Source organism: Trachurus japonicus, chromosome 6 (genome assembly GCF_045865225.1).
Source record: "Trachurus japonicus isolate A0001 chromosome 6, Traja_1.0".
NCBI lineage: Eukaryota > Metazoa > Chordata > Actinopteri > Carangiformes > Carangidae > Trachurus > Trachurus japonicus.
Genome location: NC_140912.1, coordinates 2380529 through 2402649, shown reverse-complemented (window position 1 = coordinate 2402649; position 22121 = coordinate 2380529). Strand labels below are relative to the sequence as shown.

At 40.7% G+C, this 22121-nt stretch overlaps 1 protein-coding gene across 1 annotated transcript in view; it reads left to right on the top strand.

Annotated features, from left to right (window-relative positions):
* The window catches only part of LOC146985344 (NT-3 growth factor receptor-like), a 177749-nt gene that overhangs the window by 61897 nt on the left and 93731 nt on the right, over positions 1–22121 (top strand). The window lies entirely within an intron of this gene.

Sequence of the window (22121 nt, the reverse complement as noted above, 5' to 3'; positions counted from 1 at the left end):
TATAGGGATAGTTCACCCAAAATTCAAATTTCACTCATTATCTACTCACCTTCATGTCAACTAAGGGCTGGGAGAATTTTCAGAGTCCTCCGTGCCTTCTCTGAGTTACGGGGGGGTCCGCGCAGCAGTATTTGTCCATATAATGGTTGTCAATGGATACCAACTTTCTTCATCCAAAAAGACACACCAAAAAACATCCAAATACCTCCATACTGCTCGTCTGTAATGTCCGTCTTGTATTTAAGCCCCGACATGAGAAATTGTTCCGCCGGTCAGTGCAAATCACGCGAGATTTGCACTTTTTTCTGAACAAGTGAGTGAGTAGATAATGAGTGAAATTTGAATTTTGGATGTTGCTAAGCAAAGAGTTATGTGGAGGTGAGCAGCTGTTGATTAACCAAACCAACGGGAAGCAGAGTGACTGGATGTTTCCTGATGTTCCCTGCACAAGGAGGTCAAAGGTCAGGTTCTGTGGTACAAACGCACAGTGATAGAGTATCTTTCTTAAGGACACTACGCCGTACAGATACCTGCTGGCACTAGGCTTTACATCCAGGTCATCATGTGAGGGATGAACGTGCTGATGAGTCTCTACCCTTACATGTATGATTAGAATCACATTCTCTTTGTGCTCCCGTGCTGCACAGATTTATGTCCCACTGCACTTACCTACTGTACACTGCAGGCACAGGTAACATCTGTCATGGCTGCCATTGTCTGGATGTAAGTCAGCCCAGGTCAAGGTGAGGAAGCCCATAAGGCAGGACTCAATCTCTTGTTTCAGTAGTGTGGAAGTGCTGTAATGGAGCGCTGCAGTCGACAGCACTGAACTCTAATAATGTGTGTGTGACTCTGATGTTGGACATGGTGTGAGTTTCATCCACTGTCATGTCTTAAAGCCCCAGTATGTAACTTCAAATATGTCTTTCATAAATACGTATTTCACTGAAGTGGAATCACACCCGCATACAAATGAAAGCTTTCTGGTACCTTAGAATGAGTTGTTACAAGTCATTACAAATACATAAGTGGGCGACGCACTGAACCGAGGCGGCCATGTTGCATCGCCATTTTTTACGTTGAGTGGCAGCGTGACCGTAGGTAACCATAGAAACTCAGCGGAGCTGTCGGCTCGGCCTGTTAAAACTGTCACCACTGTGTAGTGTGAGGAAGGACGGAGGCTCTGGTGTTGCATTCAGGTGCAGTCAGGCAGACGGCCGTCGGCAAACCAACCGGATGTCATTTTACTCCACGAGAGAAAGACGGTGGGTCAGGTAAACAATACGACATCACCATGACAACGTACTGTATTGTCACGCCTGTATTGTTTTGCCTCGTGCTGGTGGACCACTTGTTTACATAGACGCTTGTTTATCCTGTTACATGCAGCGTCTGTTGTCTGTCTGATGTCTGCCCGATTTCTGGTGAATGCAACATCAAGAATGCGTTCAGATATGCAACCGCATCGCTAGATGGGGGAATTCCTACATATTATACCTTTGATGGTGCAATGATCCAGTCTTTTTATGCCTCAGTGTTGGTGACAGTCAAAACTGGAGGCAAACTGTTTTCAATTTGTCTGTCGATCTGTTTGTTGTCCCATTCTTGTTGGGATGACTTCTCAGTAATTCCTTAAAAGAATAGTTCAACATTTTGGCAAATTTGCCTATTGCCATAATCCCTATAGGTTCATTACCTTTAATTATCGGTGCATGTTGTTTTGAGATCAGCAGGGCAGAGAAGCAAACTGCTCAGCGAACACAATTGAGCTAACGGTACATCGCCCCCTGTCCCTCATCAAACTCATCAAATACAAATAACACTCTTAGTGGACAAGTTGTGACCTGCAGGCAAATGCGTAGCTGGAACTACATTCCAGACAGCTGCCAGGCTGCTGGGCGGAGTGATTTCAAAAGCACAAGTAAATATTTGCTTTGTGTATCGTAATGTTACATAATCATACATGATTATTCATAGTGTGGTGAATGTGCAGGTCACAACTTCTCCACCAGAGTGTTTTGGAGTTGTGGATTGTGTATTTGATGAGTTTTGAGGGACAGGGGACTACAGGCTAAAGGTCACGGTGATGTCGCAAAACACGATTTTGACCTTGCGAACACAATATCTTGAGACCTCGTCAAGGAAATCTCTTCAGATGTGGTACAGACATTCACATGGACTTCAGGATGAACTGATCAGATTTTGATGGCCAAAGGTCAATGTCTGTGTGACCTCATAAGACATCTTTTAGTTGTTAGTCAAAACTTCACAGCAATTTTAACGAAATTTTACACAAACTGTTTACATTTATGACAACAGTAAAATGAAATTACGTAGACTAAGTGGTGGGGGCAGACAACAACCATGATGTCATTCTAGTTCATCTTTTAAGTTTGTTAAATGTAGAACAAGCTCACTTCAGAGTACTTAGTTATTTTTCTTCCAGCAGCTGTTCATGGCTCAACAGTCTTGTCTACTGCAGGTTACTGGTTCAGACTGGTTTGATCCAGTTGCACCCAGTTATCTTAAAGTTGCTGCGACTCCCTCAGTGCAAAGAATAAAGTAACCACTTCAGTGGTTTCACTTGTCAGAGTTTGGAGTAGTAACCCTGTCTTAGAATAGCAAGCTGAGGGCCTTATCTGGGGCATAAGAGGGAATTAGCATGATTGGACACTTGGCAGGTCACAAGAGTTGGCAGGAAATCAAACTGGACCCTGAACAAAAGTACAGACTATAATCACTGAAGACTACGTACACTTAATACGTACTGAAGAAGTCCAGTGAGTGTAGAAAAATGACCAGGCTCCAAAATGTCAGCTGCTTGTTGGATGTGTTTTTATTTATTCATTTCTTTTTTGGAGGTCATTTGGTTTGTGCTGGTGATGTATTAGAGATTTTGGACAATCAGGACAAAACCCTTTTTAGTTTATACACAGGGTGCAATTCGCCGGGGGGTGGGGGGGATTTACCCCCCCTCTGGGGGGGGGGTACGTGTTGTCCCTCCCTCTGGTCAGACAGAGTAAGTGATATTCCAGCTTCTGTTAAAGACCCCCTAAACCAAAAATGCCCTTTTTTAAATTATTAACATGCCAATTTAGTGTTCGGCTCTGCTACCAGGCATGTCAGGAGCAAAATTGCTAATACACGCCATAACTGAGCATTTTCACTACAGGTGGAAATGAGCAAATGTTGCTACAACCTGGCTCAAGGCATCTTTTCTTCTTTTACAAGATTAATGTTTTTGTGCATTGTCCCTGTTTAGACTTGAAAATGCAGTTTCAATACCAGAGTCTGGAAAAACTGGATTAAATTTTTCAAACTGGAGTCAGTTTTCATGCATCACTAAACTGGCCACCAATCCCGTAAATTTTTTTCCCCATCTCATTACATAATATATGCACAGGGTATAGCCTAAAGCGGGAGTAACGTACTGTATGCTAAACAGCGATGATGGCGACGTTGCTCTGTGTTGGGGTGAGGAGCGGTTAAGGACGGTGATACCAGCCTGTTACAGAGCAACTCAGAGACTCTGGACATGGCCCCTGGATGCGAGCACCTAAAGAACTCTATAATTCACAGCAGCAGCGGCTTTCAGGAGCTTATGTCGTTGTTTGCTGTAGTTCTGACACTTCACATCTACATATACAGCTAGATGCACCGTGTATGGGTGGTCGCGGTGGCTGAGCAGCAGCGCTGCCGCCTTGTAAGCTGTCGACTCCTGTTTGAAGCCCAGTGTAATCTTTTTTCTTTTTCTTTGTTATAAACTATATTCACATTTCGGTTTACATTCAAATTTACATTTCAATACAAAGACTCCGAGGAAACAAAAGTTTGCACTTGAAACCTGACGTGAGCTTCGTGTTTTGACATCACCTTTCTGTCTCCCTTGCCCCTGCTGACACGCACCGCCGTTACCTAGCAACCCAGACCAGGCAGCAGCGGAGACTGGGCCCAAGTCATGCATATTCACAGAACCTGGATTTTTCAATGAGGGAGAAATAATAGATGTGTTTTTAGCATCTTTGAGAGTTATTTTTAACAACTTTTTTGTGGGTAAGCAATTTTAATCAAAAAATAGTCATAGCAGAGCATTTTTACACGTTTTAAAATGCTTCTTTAGGGGGTCTTTAAAGTCCCTCATTAACACTAGAACGGCGAGCCCTCTCATCCCCCCTACAGTAGGTTAGAAACACCCTAGTGTTATCAAAAAAAAAGCTGAGTCTCAAAAAGATGCTGGTCTGCTGTAATAGGCTACTGGGCCGAGTCTGGCTACAGGTTTGAGCAAATAAAAGCTGAGTCTCAATTAGAAGCCGGATCTATTTCTATTTTCTGCAAGTTCTTATGAATGTAGAAAACCTCTCAAAACCCATGATCGCCCGTCTGAACATTTTCCAAGCTGCTTCATTCCTGCTAGAGTTCTCAAAGACCTGATCATCCGCAGGTGTTGAAGCCTGGACCCGATGCGGTCCGACTCACGAGCATTCATTCTCGGCCGGACCACGGGGAAAAAAAAAAGAAGCTCATGGTCCGACCCGATTTATTAAATGTTTTTCGGTCCGAACCCAGTGCATCTGGTCATGTTGTTGGGCCTGGTCTGCTGACTGACCCAAGGAAAGAGCCGAAGCATATTACTGTACAGTCTGTGGCCGGAGCACACATTTATTTAGAAGAAGTTTAATCAGTGTCGCTTAAAGTTGTAAATGAATGCTGCTCTGGATCCGACTCCTATTCGTACTCAAAGTAACAACAGAGCCATTTGATTATATTATAGATTTTCCATCTTTGCTGAGCATAAGATTTGTTCAGAATTAATAAAAAGCCTGTCTCAGTTTGGCTTGTATAGAGACAGCCAGCCCCCCATCCGTGTACTGTGGCCCTGAGAGCTCAACACCCTACAACTTCAAAAAAGATACCAAGACACAAAACACAAACAAATTCAGACACATTTTCATCCATCAGCCACAAATGTGCTGGTGTCAAATTTGTGCTGACTGTGAAGTTAGTTAGCACAGTGCAAAACCTCAAAGGAACTACACACATTTGCTTTTTTATGGCAAGTCATATTTTCATCACAATATTATTGCAAATCACAGATTTTCCTCATGCAGGCCTAAAAAAAGCAGCAAAGCTTATTATTGAACACTTTGTAACTTTTGAGGTTTAAAACATGAGCAAAATGGAATATGTATTTGATTAGATTAATTATAATATGTCCATACAAGTTTATCCCAGGTTAATCACTTTTTAGTGTCCTTTGGAAACACAGGTTGTTTGACAGAGCCATAAGGACACTGTTTGTCTGTCCAATTCTTTTCAACACAACATCTTTAAGGTTGATAAAAAATTATTCAAATTTGGGACCAATGTCCAGTTTGACTCAAGGATGAATTTATTAGATTATTGTGGTTGAAAAGGTCAAAGTTCATGTTGACCTTTCAAAACACTTTTAGTCAAAAATCAAGACCCCACTCAAAATTCCACACAAATAGGCAAGGCAAGGCATCTTTATTTATATAGCGCATTTCATACCAAGGCAACTCAGTGTGCTTTGCATAAAGACAAAACATTAAAAAAAGAAGCATAAAACAGAATAAAAACAAACAAAACACTAAAAACACAGTTAAAAGAAAGAGCAAATAAAAGTAAAATAAAATAAAATAGATACAGTTTAAAGTTCTTAAAAGAGCTCAAGCACGTGAAAAGAGAAATGTTTTTAACCTGGAATTAAAGGTGCTTACAGTTGGGGCTGATCTCAGTTCTGCTGGTAGTTTGTTCCAGTTGTGAGCAGCATCACAGCTAAATGCTGCTTCACCATGTCTGGTCTGAACTCTGAGCTCCACTATCTGACCTGAGTCAGTAGATCTCAGAGCTCTACTGGGTTTATACTCTACTAACATGTCATTCATGTATTCTGGACCTAAACCATTCAGTGATTTGTAAACCAGTAGCAGAACTTTAAAATCTATTCTGTAGCTGACTGGGAGCCAATGTAAGGTCTTAAGAACTGGGCTGATTGTTCTGGTTAAAACTCGAGGTGCAGCGTTCTGAATGAGCTGCAGCTGTTTGATACTTTTTTGGGGGAGACCAGTCAGAAGACCGTTACAGTAGTCTAGTCTACTGGAGATAAAAGCATGAATCAGCTTCTCCTGATCAGTTTGGGACATAAAACCCTTAATTCTGGATATGTTCTTAAGTTGATAAAAGGCTGATTTGGTGACTGATTTGATATGGCTGTTGAAGGTCAGATCTGAGTCTATCAGCACGCCAAGGTTTCGGACTTGGTCTTTAGTTTCTAAAGACAGTGACTCAAGGTGTTTACTGAAATAGTTCATATTATCTTTGACTCTGGATAATCAGAGCCGTGACCTGAACCCTCCTGAGTGGAGGAGGCAGAAAACCTTGAGGAGGTGATCCTAGTGTGTTGAGCACATGTTAAATATGAATCAACTCTTCACTCAGCTGTAATGATCTTTCACGTTTTGCTGTCATACTGTACATGCAGCCTGGAGACAGTCATTAACATCCTGTAACATCTATTAACCACCAACACACTGCATATGCTACACATGTATCCCTCTACTGAGTCTCCAGACAGAATTATACATTGACTGACTGCAATTTACAGAATCATACAATTCCTTCATAACAGCAAATAGATGGTTGAGCGAATACTCAACTGTGAAGAGTCACACCTACAGTACACGCAGGTGTTATTGGTAAAATATTTGGACAAGACACAGGCCGCTCCAGTGAGTGTGTGTTGTAAGTCATGATGGATGTTAAATATTGCAGTTAATGAGCACACGGCTGATGAAAGAAAACCAACAGCTTCCATTTGCTCTTCTCCATCTTTTATCTCCTGGCACAGCGGCCGTCTCCAAGGAGGAGGCAGCGGCCAATCAGGGCCTCAGCTCTGCACGGGGGCGGCTGTCTCAGTACTGCTGACACTTCCTGAACAGCAGGAAGTGGGCAGCTGGTGTTTGCTTCACTCGCTCGCTCTCTCTGTGGGTATGTGTTTTTGTGTGTGTGTGTGTGTGTGTGTGTGTTGCTCCCACACTCCTCCTCAAATAGAGCCTCTTTGAATTTAATTGAGATGATGTTAATGATCCAAATGAATCAAAGTCTGACCCATCCACCTTCACCACCACATTCTGACTGAATCATTATTTCATCAGAAACAGATTGTTTTTGGGAAATTGTGGTCGGCGAAAACTGATGGACCACTGAGAATATTGGGTGGATGACTTGGAATGGACAAACCTGTTGACAGAATCATTGTTCACTCTCTAAAGTAACAGAGTGATTGAAACATTGTCTCTTCTCACTGACTCTATAAAAGCTTTTGGCACATTGCATGTATATTCACACTGTTACACACTTATTAGATACTATTTGATTCTTATAGGCAAGAGGGTAATAAGCGTATTCCAACATAACTGTACTATAAACTTAATCCACCTTTATTGCCACCTATTTCCCAACTATTACATTTTTTCACTTAGTTGTTCCTTCATTTGCTACACTGCAAATTTCTAAACAAGTATTTTAATCGTAATATTCAAGCCGTACAGTATTATCACATGTTCTTCCCTGATCAATAATGGTGACAATTACTTAAAAATAACTGCAATAGAATATTATTTTACTCTCTAAATATCTCAAATATTTAATCATTGATCTGTGTGTGGACTGGCAATTACACAATACCCAAACAGTTTTATATATTTTTTAAAGCATTTGAATGATAACAAAACACTCCAATGTATGACAAAATTGGCTTTACAATGATGTTTATCACACTTAAAGTTCCCTGCACTGATCCAATCTCAGATTTCAAAGTTTAAATAAAGTTCCTTGGACTTTTTTGAAGAGGGTGAAACCAAAACATAATTTGTCTGATGATGTCTCTGACTCATGACAAGTGTTCATTTGATTGACAAGTGAAACAGCCACAGACTGTGGTCCATCACACCCACACACACACCAGACAGAACGACTGACAGATTTAATTGCTGTGGCAACACCTGTCATTTCACACCCCACTCTGTTATTCTGATGAGAGCCCACACTAATCAAGAGTGTGTGTGTGTGTGTGTGTGTGTGTGTGTGTGTGTGTGTGTGTGTGTGTGTGTGTATGTATGTATGTATATGTGTGTGTGTTCAGTGAAGAGTTCCATCAGTGACGGTCACTACTGATAATAAACATAGACTGTCCTATAATATGTGCGGAGACAATGATGAAACAGAAGACTGTCGTCTCGTGAGTCACGGAGATGGTAATTGTGATGGTCGTGGTGATGATGATGATGATGATGATGATGATGATGATGATGATGATGATGATGATGATGATGATGATGATGATGATGATGATGATGACGATGACGATGATGATGGTGATGGTGATGGTGAGATGGACTGACTGTGAAACCACCTACAGGAGAGACTGTAAATAATTTATACACACTTGCTTCATTTTGCGTCCACATTCCTGGTTGCAGCACATGTTTGTGTGACAGATGGTGGTGGTGGGGGACAGGAAGCAGCTTCACACAAAATGAGACCTGGATTTGGAGAATCACAGGTGTTGATGATTAGAATATTAAAGAGTCAGGTGCAGGAAGAGGTTTCAAAAATGCCCAGAAAGCCACAAAATAAACCAGTAATATTCAACACACACAGGAAGAAGGCCTCAAGGCTGCTCAGAAAAGAGAAAGAGAGAAAGAAATATATTAGGAACGTGTGGTGTTTTGCTATCTCTGTTCTTCCTTCCTGTCCTGAGGAAGATGAGTGTGATTATTACATCACACAGATGGGACACAGATGGAGCTGGATCTGCAGATAAACATAGAGAGAGACTGATTTCCTTTGTATTCACTGTTGGTTGATCACTTCAGGAAGACTCAGTGTCACTAGCAGCACTACTGTCAGAAGATGACCCAGCTCTGCTGTCTACCATACTGCATGGTTGCCGCATGCAGGAACGACTTAAAGGGATAGTTCAACATTTTGGCAAATTGGCCCATTGCCATAATCGCTATAGTCATAGCAGTAGGTTCGTTACCTTTATTTGTCGGTGTAAGCTATTTTTAGAACGGCGGAGTGGAGCTGCAGGCTGCTCAGAGTATGCTATGGAGGCTAAAGGAATTTCTTGGTTTCCCTCATCAAACTCATCAAATACAAAATCCCAAAACTCCAAAACGCTTTCGTGGACAAGTTGTGACCTGCACATTCACCACGCTATGAGATAATAATGGAACGTTACGAAACTGAGCCGTTTTCGAGGTAAATACAGAGTCTGCTTGCTGAAAAACTGTCCCTGAACGCAACGCGCATCAGTGGTTTTGCATGAATTTCCAACTCTGTCTCGTAACGTTCCGTTATTATCTCATAGCATGGTGAATGTGCAGGTCACAACTTGTCCACGACAGCGTTTTTGAGTTGTTGGGTTGTGTATTTGATGAATTTGATGAGGGAAACCAAGAAATTCCCTTAGCCTCCATAGCATAGCTCTGAGCAGTCTGCTGCTCCGCTCCGCCGTTCTAAAAATAGCTTACACCGACAATTAAAGGTAACGAACCTACTGCTATGACTATAGCAATTATGGCAATGGGCCAATTTGCCAAAATGTTGAACTATCCCTTTAAAAGTTGATGAGTTGTTTATATTTCTAACCAAATTCGAAAGGAAAGGATTGCCATTGATGCACATGAGTGTTTATTTGCAGAAAATGGTCAAAATAACAAAATTGTTGCAGTGTTTTCAGACCTCGAGTAATGCAAAGAAAACAAGTTCATGTTCATTTTTAAATAACTTTTTTTTTTTTTACTTAGGAAGAGAAATCAACATTGGTGGAATAACCCCAATTTTTAATCACAGCAGTGGTTTTTATACTCTATAATAAGATTTGGTTCAGATGATCACCCAATCAGTGCCTCTAAGTAGAATGAGGTGTGCTTGTGTTGGATTTCAACAGACACTGGAATGAAATGGCTGCCATTCATGTAGAGATGTTGATTTAAGAAAAAAAAAATTGGTCTCTGTATTGGTAGCTGTATGAATCTTCACTCACTGAGCATTTTATTCATGGGTTGCTGCCCCTCAAACTGAACAAACAACTCCCTCATGTCTTCATTAGCTCACCATCACCTGTTTTGTGGACACATACGGTTGAGTAGTGGCATGTCAGCTGTCCAATAGAAAGTAATAAAAAGAGCTATGGTCATCTGCAGCCAACCTAACTTTGTCTTTTGTCTCAAAGCTTCAGTGAGGACATGTCTGGTTCTAACAAATTTCCAGGATGTTTAACTCAGACCTGAGTTTGCAATAATATTTATATTATATAATATTGTCAAACACTAGACAAAGGGATAGTTCACCCAAAATTGAAATTTCACTCATTATCTCCTCCCCCTCATGTGGGTTAAGGGCTGGAGAAGTTTCAGAGTCCTCCGTGCCTTCTCTGAGTTACAGTGGGTCTCGGCGTAGCAGTGCATGTCCATATAACGGTTGCAAATGGATACCAACTGTCTTCGTAACAAAAAGACACACCAAAAAACATCCAAATACCTCCATGCTGCTTGTATGTAATGTCCGTCTTGTATTGAAGCCCCGAAATGCGAAATTGTCCCGAAAAAAATTAAATAAGTCTATATTTCAAGCTTGTTTTGTAGTGGAAGCTTCTCGAAGCTCCTCTTCCCGGTTCGTCAAATTTGGATGAACTGGGAAGAGGACAGACCCTGGTTCGTCTTTTTGTTACGAAGACAGTTGGTATCCATTTGCAACCGTAATATATCAGAGAGGGAAGAAGAAAGGGAAGAAGAAAAATAAGGTATTTAATCTCACCCCTTTTCCAAAGGTCATAATGATAATGAATTGAATTGGTTGTAAACCCCCACCACCACCTCCCAAAGTTCAATATATATTCTAAACATTAGATATTTGAAAAGAAGAAGTCATTGTCTCACAGCCGCTGCTGTTCTGTGTGGTGAACACACAGCCACGCCCGGCAGTGTGGCTCTGAGCAGATCTACAAACATCAAGCTGTGCTGGTTTATTGAACAGACAAGTAGTTTCAGTATCTGTCAGCTGAGCGTGATGAGGCTGTGATCAGTGTGACTGGAGGGATGGAGGTGTTTCTGATGTGAGTCTGCTGCAAGGATGTTGACGTCAGGCGATTTGTCTGTCTGACCTTTCCTCCAATAGCACAGCCAGGGCTTTTGTCTATAGGGCTACACAGATGGGTTAAGTCATTTTGCAATAATTGTGCACAATAATGTGGCTGTGATTATAATTAACAAGTAATATCATGAGTATATGTGCTTGCTTATTAAGGAAAATGCACAGAATACTGATCATTTTGACACATATTTGGAACTTTACCTGGTATATTAAAATACAAACTACAGACAAAACAATGTTATTATTATATTATATTAATTATTATTATCAATATATTATTTGTAGTATTAAATCAATATAAATTCTAATGTGCCCTGCCACAGTTTCATGTTCCAAGCACAGTCATAACCAACTGTAGTAACACAGTGCTTTGTGTTTTGACATAGGCTAAAGTGTATTTGTCCTCCTACTGTCATCCCTCAGGTTATCCATCAGAGAGAGAGAAAGAGGGGTGAACAAAATGAGACATGGTCACTTTTTGGTCTTTCCTCTTATTCACTTGCTCTTATGGTAATGTAACATACATGGTTGCCCATAAAGTTAAAGTTTTTCCCAGACACATTCATCTTTTTTTCCCTATTTTAAAGGTTAATTGTTGGATTCATTTTCACAGTGATACGTTTGGAAGAGACTGATCAATACCATTTTGAGAAGGTATACACTTAATCTATCAAGAATAAATCACATTTTTCACAGTCATTTCATGAGAAGAGGGAAGAAAATCAACTTTATGGACAACAGTGTATAAAGTAATGCAACAATCTTAATCAAATCAAATCAAATCAACTTTATTTATATGGCGCTTTTCATACTTTGCAGTAGCACAAAGTGCGTCACAGAGAATAAAAACAAAACAAAGAAACACCATGAAAACCCAAACCTCCCACCCCAAAACAGGATAAGCTAAACTAAATAATATAAAATAGAATAATAATAAAAAAATGTAAGAATAGGGGTGAGCATAAAAGGAATTAGAAAGAACTAAAGCAGAAGTAAGCGATCCGGTGGTTTTGGCTAACTTCCTGTCAGCAGATGGAGTTAGCAGTCCCCGCCCTCGTCCCTACGTCACCACATTCACGTGCATCCCTTGGCTGCACACACAGAGAGGACCGCCCCTTTATGCCGTTCTCTCTCCTCATTGGATAAAGGTTGTAGGATACAAGGAAAGTTTTCTCCTCGGCTTACAGCAGAGCAGAGTTACTGACAGACCCGTGTTTCAGACCAAACACTCTAAGTGATTGCTGTCGGAAGATAGAACTATTTAAGACTTATATTAACACAAACATTCCGTTTACTTCTGCTTTAAACGAGTCAGTTAAAAGCCTGATTAAAAAGGTGGGTCTTGAGCCTCTTTTTAAAAACCTCAACAGTCTCTGCGGCCCTGAGGTTCTCCGGCAGGATGTTCCACAATCGGGGGCCATAATAACTGAAAGCCGCCTCCCTGTGTGTTTTAGTTCTGACTTTGGTATGGTTAAAAGGCCAGCACCAGAGGACCTCAGGGTCCGCGAGGGTTGATAGGGTAAAAGTATTACAGATAAATAAGAAGGCCCGAGACCATTACTAGTAAAAGAACCTTAAAATCAATCCTGTAATGTTAAGTAGCACAGTTTGTTGTAGAAAGTTCTAGTAGTTTTTACCTTCAGTCCAGGATGTTTTCCTCAACCCCTCACTGCTAACGGAGCAGACAGGCACAGTGTCTCTTTCCAAGCACTGAATTTAGGAATCTGTGACATCTTTATATCTATATCTATGGATATTCATTCTACGTATCTTTGTGAGGACCTGTCATAAGGCGTAATAGTCGTAAACTTATGGGCAATTGTTGTTGTGTTTTGTCTGGCTCACAGTTTGTCCTCCAGCTGCATCGTCAGGCCTTTTACTGCCATGTATTCATCAGACTCTTCTCAGTGCTGTTTACCATGCTGATATCTTAAACAGCACTGAGATGCTTCAGATGCATTGTGGTGTTGCCATGTGATATAGCATCTTTCATGGAGCATATTTACTGTATCATAATACCTCTATCTACTCAGTATTGGTGGTCTTTAGTCTGGGCTTTGAGTCTCCTCTCCTCTCCCTGATGTCTCAGTTAGTCCAGGTCCAGACGTCAGAAAGATGGAGACAACTGTTCTCCTTCAGGAACCTTCGATACTGAATACATTTTGTTACAATCCTGTAGCTACTTCCTGATCAAGTCTCTGCTCTTATCTTCTGTCAGACAGGTGTGTGAGAGAAATTGTGGAACCTGAGCTAAATCTGAACATGTATGTCAATGAGATATTTCAGTTTTTGATTAGTTGATTCTAAATCGTGTGTTTAGTTTGTTGTGAAAGAGGATTGAGAGTCGACTGAGTCTGAAGATCTTCTGAATCCAAAAGATAGTTTGAGGGTAATATTTTTGTTTACTATAATACAGTCGGCTATACACTGTTAGACTTTCATTGTGTGTACGTGCATGTGTGTGTGTGTGTGTGTGTGTGTGTGTGTGTGAGAGAGAGAGAGAGAGAGAGAGAGAGTAGGTTATTTCTGGCCCAGAGTGTTCCCACACAGTGTCACATGCACATATTCATACACCTACACATGTACAAACATACACATCTCTCTAAACAGGATAAATACACACAAACAGTATACACACACAGCCCCTGACCTTCTCATGGTCGTGTCTCATTTCCCTCGTTGCTCGTTCTAAATTGTAAAAAACACACACACGTGCACACGCACACACACACACACACACTCACTCACAGTGTTTTAAATATGAGACTGTCCTGCATTGTCCGCTGACCTTTCTAAAGGACACCTTCCTCACACAGCGAAAGAGTGTGAGGCTGTTAGCTCCTACACACAGCCCACAGTGTGTACTTGTGTGTGTGTGTGTGTGTGTGTGTGTGTGTGTGTGTGTGCGTGTGTGTGTGTGTGTGTGTAGCAGTGGAGGACAGGCAGTTATCACTGCTCTGCTCCTGGTGCAGGAAGATCATCAGCTCTTCAAAGGCGAGAGCTGCATCCAAACTGAGCAGCTGTGTGGCCTCAGCAGCTCCAATATGGAATCGTGATAGTTATTATAGCCAGGTAAGGCTACGGCCTTTTTCCTCCTCTAATAAACATTTGGAGTTTGAACAGATCTTTACAGGGCTGTGTTATAACAACACTCCAGGAGTCTGTCCCCTGAGGAAAGACTTACTTTTGTTTACCCCTCCCCCTCTTTAGAAGGTGGGACAGTATGAAATGTGTGTCTTAGCTATGTGTGTGATTTATAATATACTATAATATATTATAGTACTGCTAGTATAATGTAATATAGCAGTGCTGAACTATTGACCACATCAAGGTAAGACAACAAACAAAATCTTTAACCAGTCACTGTGATGCATAAATCCTACTAGGGCTGGGACGATATGCTTTTCTTCCGATTCGATTCTTCTACGATTTTTTGGATGGCGATTCGATTTAAAGGTTATAGCTACAACTTTTACAGCAAAAGGATACATTTTTCAAAAATAATGCATCCACAGAATGTCTAGAGGGGTGCAGAATAAAAGTATTCATTTTACTGAATTTTAAAAAAATAGTATATAAATAATTGTAATCTTGGCGGGTCCGAAATATATAAATATTTACATCTGGTTACATTGGCAACGTCGGCATGGAATGAACTCTGTGGCAACAGCATTAGAACGTTGATGTCATGTGTAACTGGCAACTAGTAAAACGGAAGGTTGGAGCGAGAGCAGGCAGTGTGAGTTCTACACCTACTGGCCAGGAGGAATTAAACTTGTAGCTATCACCTTTAAATTGCGATTCTACGATATTGCCGATTCTCTCGATTTATCTGCACACAAATACTGTAGGAGCCTATAAATTAACATACTCCATTATAAAGTGAACTTAAACCCTTTTCAAAACATGTACTCTCTGTATGTAAAAAAGGCTAACAAATGCACATTGCACAATATTTAAAATTTTTTGAAAAAAAAAATCGATTTAAAAATCGTCAAAAAAGATATCGCGATATTTATGTGAATCAATTTTTTCTCCCACACCTAAATCCTACATATACATAATAGGTGTTGGGGGGGGTTTGTTTTGATTTTTGATTTTTTAGAAAGGATGAACTGATTAGATTTTTAGGTCAAGGTGACAGTGACTTCAGAAAATGATGACACCATGATGACTTGACAGAACTTCTTTAAATTTCATTTTTGTGGTTGAAAGTTGAGGCCTTAATCACCTCAGGAAACCTTTTAACATAACTCAACACTCACACTCAACACACAGTAATTATGACAAACGTTTACACAAAGTGTTCATATTGCATATATGATAAACTGGGATGTAAACTGAGACTAGACAATAGTTGACAGAAAAACATCAGGAGGTGAATCTAGTTCTGGTTTATGTCCAGAAACTGGACCTGTGTAAATATGACTGGATGGTACTGGTCAGCTGCTAGCATAAATAAAACACCTGATGCTAATCAGCTAATGTTCAAAACATTGTTCTGACATTTATGTTCCCCTGAGGAAGAACTAGTCATGAATAATCTAACGCCAGCGTCAGGTCAACGTCTTAGAAAAACAGCCTGCAACGGCTGCTTACGTGACTGTGATGTTAATCAGTCGCCATAATGGAGAAGGTCTTTACTCACTTAAAGAGCAACTATGAGCTGAGAAACCACTCATGATTAGTGATTTAACCTCTCATCAGGCTGCAATGATGACGATGTGTAAAGGCCCATTACCTTCATCACAGACCAGTGAACAGTCCACTCAGTCACAGGATGGAAGCAGCTCCCTGCAGATCTACCTGATGGTCAGCACCATGGACAGCAGCCCTCTGAGAGCACTTCACATAAAACACAGCCCACTGCAGCAGCAGCAGCAGCATCGCTCACTGAGGGCCTTTGATGGCTCTGTGGCCCTTGGGCTTCACACTACATCACTGCACAGGAGGAGTGTTTTAGCCAATTTAAACATTTAATAGGTTTTCAGCTTCACTCAAAGCTGATCGGCACAACAGTCAGACAAAGTGAGGGTAGACATTAATGTATTACATAGAAATGAATAATAATAAATAGTATGCATCAGTTCACATGTGTTCACATTAAACAGGAAGGGTTTAGTCTAGGCCTGTAACGATACACGTGTCGAAATCGAAACCGCGTCACTCTAAGAAACGAACCTGTGTCGCCAATGAAATGGCAGAACCGCGACACACCCATTCCAGCGCTCTGTGTCTGTTTTTTTGCTTTGACCCTGGCACAGACGGCAAGTTTGTTTCCTAAACTTAGTCTCCACAATGGAGTTAAGTTCTGTTTATTCTTTAACAGTATTTTGTTAGAGAAAAAGAGAATAGTTTCTTTGTTTTTACTTTATTATTGTTATAATTAGGGCTCCAAATGTTTGGGTTTTTTATTTCCTGCGACCAATCGACCGATGAGATTTTGGTTGGCTAATGTTTTTTTGGTCGACCAGTGCTTGGTCGACTATTTGGGTGAAGTTATAATTGTTATTGTTATATATTGTTGTTATAATAAATAATCCAGTTTTTGCTACCAAAATCTCTTCTTTTTTTTAACCTTAAAAAATTAGTTAATTGAATCGTGTATCGAACCGTGGGTCAGAAATCGAGATACGAATCGAATCGTGACTTTGGTGTATCGTTACAGGCCTAGTTTAGTCACAGAAACAGGAGATGACAAATGCAGAGAGGGTTGCATCTGCATGCCAGCATACATATTCACATACACACACACACACACACAATCGAACAACATGGTTTAACACAATAAAAGTCTCCAGTTCTCTATCTTAGTATTTATTACTTAACACTACTGCCTCCAGCTTGAGTGTCATATAATAACTGTATTTTGAGTCTGTGGTACAGCGCTCATCTCAGACACAATCACAGGAATTATTTTGGAGAAATATATTAATCCTCCTGTTGTGAAACACTGTGTGTGTGTTTGTGTGAGAAACCTGAGTCTCCTGTGTCTCTTTTCTCATTCTCACCATCAGTCTCACCTTCTTCTCCTCATCTCTCCTCCCTCTGTTTTGTTATTTTTCTGTTTCTGTCTCCTCCTGTCTTCCTTTAGCTCCACTCTCTAACCTCACAGCAGTCGCTATCAGGCTGTCTGTATGTAAGCAGCCTCTGCCTTGATTTAATTCTTGATGTGAATCATTGTGTGTGTTTTTCATGACATAAACCAGTGTTTTGTGGTCCTGGCACCACGGATATGACATGTAAGTCTGTCCATTTACTGATCCACTTCTTTGTAATCCCATTATATTTGCTTCGACTTCCTTAAAAAAGAAAGAAAAAAGAAATAACTAATTAACCACACTTAGTTTAGCTTACAGTAAATGCTTCAAGGACATTAATGAATGATGATGATTGATGATTGGTCATATTTGATTTAATACACAAAATGCAAAGTTAATAACTTAAAATCATTTGTTTCATTTTGCTATTCCACTTGTAGTTCAATACACTAAATTTCAATATAATTTAACATAAAATCATTTGCTAGTCATCTTGCTTTCCCAAGTTACTTCAACTATGGTTTAAGTGTGTGAACATTGTATTTGTATATTTCAAATTAAACTTAGAAATTTTAATTTAGAAAACAAAAAGGGAATCTGAGTCTGTGAGTTGTTGTTGTATCTCTAGCTCTAAACATCAAGGTTTCTTTAGACTCTAGGACCAGTGGCTCTGCCTCTGACTCAAGCTGGTGTCTTTCTGTCATCAAGTCATGATCACAAGACACTGAGCCATAAAAAGTTTTAGTAAACCTACTAAGCTCAAGTATAAGGGGACAATAAACAAAACAAATATTAACACAGCATTCTTCCACATACCAGTGGAGTTTATGATAATGTTGAAATTGGTGAAGATTCAAAGCAGTTTGCTCCTGGGTCAACCTTTATTACTGCTCTGGTAAGGTGGTGCTAAAACTGATGTTGGGTGTGACGCTGCTTTAAAATGAAGGAGGCAGTTTGTGAAATAGCCATGGTGGTCCCTTTGAGGGAAATTGTTGCTTTAGTGTGAGTTAGTGAAATGTACGTCAAACCAGTGTATATAGAGAGTAATAGAAATAGAACTAGAAATGAAATGAGTTTGTTTTTTTCACAAAAACATAACAGTTGTACTTTTAACCACCGAACTGAACTGAAACTCTATCTGTTCAACAATATAATCCTCAGGCCGGCTCTTTGTCACTATCGTATTTCTTTAATATTGACTGATTTATGATATTCAAGTACTGAACAGGTTTCTTTGATCACAGTGAAGAACAGATTGTGGTTTAAACACGTCTTATGCTCCACTCCAGCTCAGGTTAGACATTTTGGCAGAATAACTAATTGAATGACATTTAATGGACAAATTTTACTTGTTAGATTCATCCACCAACTTTATTATAACAAAAAAAATAATGTGGACACAAATATATTTCCTGCAAAAACAGCTTTGCTGCTCACAAATGGACTGGAGTCTTTAAGATGGACAAATTTTTGAGGACTATTTTTAGTAGCGGTTTGATCCAGCAGGATGGTGAATGTCGGACTGAGTCAGAATCAACAAAATGAAATGAGAAAATAATGGCACACACACACACATGCATGCACACACTTACACGAACAGACACACACACACACACACTAGGGTGCACAGAGATGCCATTATCCGTCTGTATCTGTTTGTTTAACCCAAAATATCATATCATCTGTATCATCTTGATTTGGATTCAAACTGGAAATTAGCGTCTACCAGAAGCTGATGAATTTATTTGTTCATTTGTTTGTTTGTTTATGTATTTGATTTTTTTCACAACAATTGCTTTCTAAATTACAAACGATCATTAGGTTAAAGGAAGTTACGTAAATTCTGGTGAATCAGAGGTCCTCAAAGCATCAGACTTATAAACTATTTCTATAATGATGAGATGTCCTCATCTGTTTCCCTCCCTCTGTTTTATTAAGATATCAAGACAAACTCAAAACAAACTGCAGACTCGCTTCAGCAAACAGCTGTCCCAGCGCTGCCAGGTTGAGAGACGAGGTCACGGTATCAAGAGATTCACTTCAATAATGTGGAGCGACTATAATGTGTCTCTAGATGCTGCAGCCTCAGATGAAGACGCTGCATCGAGGAAGCGCATAATATACATAAAAATGGGCTTTGCCTTACATTCTGTATAATAATGAGAATATTCAGATATATAGAATATTCTGACTCATTACATTTTCTTTGCCTTTCTGAATACATATTCAGGCACACCCCTAACAGACACACTATAGTGAGATATCTCTGGGCAACAAATTGAATCGAAGGCAACTGGACTTGTATTTGTCTAGGAAGATGTGGGCCTGCCTAGTCCTCAGTACAAACAGTGGAGCCTGGTATTTAACCTCTGTGAGGGTGTTTACCAAAGTACTTGTGGGTGTGTTCTCCTTTGTGATAGGTGTACTGTAGTTTCACTTGACCATTGTGGCTCCTCAGGTCCATTCTCAGCTGTCTATTTACACGTAAAGGAAAAGGGACACCCCTTTGAGGACAGCAATGTTAAAGCCCCAGTATGTAACTTATTTGGCTTTTTATGAGCAAAAATCAAATATTGCTTTCATAAATACTGCCACTGAAGTGGAATCACATCCGCATACAAATGAAAGCTTTCTGGTACCTTAGAATGAGTTTTTACAAGTCGTTACAAATACATAAGTGGGAGACGCACCGAACCGAGGCAGCCATGTTGCATCGCCATTTTTTACGCTGAGTGGCAGCGTGACCGTAGGTAACCACGGAAACTCAGCGGAGCTGTCGGCTCGGGGGAGAAAGTTTTCCAGGTAGCGCCTGTTAAAACTGTCACCACTGTGTAGTGTGAGGAAGGATGGAGGCACTGGGGTTGCATTCAGGTGCAGTCAGGCAGACGGCCGTCGGCAAACCAACCGGATGTCATTTTACTCCACGAGAGAAAGACGGTAAAACATGGGTCAGGTAAACAATACGACATCACCATGACAACATATTGTCACGCCTGTATTGTTTTGCCTCGTGCTGGCGGAACACTTGTTTACATAGACGCTTGTTTATCCTGTTACATGCAGCGTCTGTTGTCTGTCTGACGTCTGCCCCATTTCACATGAATGCAACATCAAGAATACGTTCAGATATGCAACCACACCGCTAGATGGGGGGAATTCCTACACATTACACCTTTAAGATTTTGGACATGGAGGACAGATGGTTTGAAAGAGGAGTGAAAGAAGCCATCTATGTAAGAGTGGAGAAACCATCCCTTAACATGTTGCCTCCTTTCATCGATAGAGTAAGGAAACAACTCAACCCTCGCATGACTCTTAACAACTGTCATTTACAGCACCAGGGTCCCACAGGACCTAACGACTGTCGTTCATAAGAGACACCAACAATGGTCAAGTGAAACTACACCTATCACAAAGTACATTGGTGAACACCCTCAAAGAGGTTAAAGCCCTGGGTTTTGCTCCACTGTTTGTCAGACTAGTGAGGACTAGCTGCGTTACGAACGATGAAGCCCCTTGGACAAGAGGTGAAACGTCTTCCTAGACAAACACAAGTCCAGTTGCCTTCAATTCAATTTGTTGCCCAGAGATAATGATGACCTGGATGAATGAGAATATTCACAGACATAGTGACATAGGAGTCAGTCAGTCAAATGCTCAGTAGTGTTACATTATTATTGTATGGAAAAAAGATCGAATACAAATACAAAAAAGGACAAGAAAAGAAAACATGTTGGCTGCATCTCACCACCTCATCAGGGATGTGCAGTGATTAGCAGTCTGTCCAAAACTGTGAGGATGAGTTCTGCGTTGTCTTGACTGAGGCTGGCACAGCACCATCCACAGTGGCTGTGTAAACATTGTGACCAAGCAGTGATGGACACAGTCTGACTGGTAGAATCATCAATTATGCAGAGTCAATGGGCTCAGGTTACCTACCTGAGCTGCTGCCTGTGTGTTGGACGACAGGGACAACAGATCTTCTGTCTGATGTTGTCCCGTGGTTGATCAGCTCGTCCTCAAACTCTGCCCTTCCATTGTTGTATTTATGGTGCTTACATCCTGATTGACGAGTCAACAATGAGGCAGTGAGGTGTTTGGCCAGGTGTCTGCTCCATGCTGTGACATTTTGAATAGCGGTGTTTTTAAAATGGCAACAAATGACTATCTGTCAGATTACTGTGTCTTACACAGAGAACCGTGTGCAGTGTGTTGCAGAGAGTGTCATGTTGAATTGTAATTTGGATGCAAAGGTGAAAATCCATTTAGAGTCGTGGAGACGCGAGCTGAGGTTTTGCTGTCGGTTTCAATCATTTTGATTTCTGTCTCATTTCGGTGTGTTAGTGACTGGAAAACTGTGATAATGTCGTGATCTGGATTACAGTGTGTCATCCCCTGCCTCAGCAGCCTGCTCCGCTCTTCATGGTTGACTTTACGTTGCTATGGAGACAGACACCTGTGTTTGTGTTGTATGTTATTGCAACTCAGACAAGGTTATAAGGGGAAATGAGTTGTGTCTGTGCAAAGTTCACACACGGTGTGTGTTTGTGACTCCACGACACATTCTGCGTGTGTGTGCATGTGTGTGTGTGTGTGTGTTACTGAAAACTTTCTACCTATTTTCATTTTTATGGCTTCAGCAGATAGAGCCGTCCATCCCGTTTTTGATGATTCCATATCTCTGCAACGCCCTGAGGGAATTTCTTCAGGTTCGGCACACAGATGAACTGATTATTGTGGACAAAGGTCACAAGGTCCCATGTAAAGTATTGTATTACAAATAGAAAGGTGCAATTGGGTCACTTCACAGAGGACTAAACCCAAAAGAAACAACTGGAGCACACGACACCTAAAGTTTCGACGCGGTGTGCGTCTTCATCAGAGGTAAGCAGAACATAG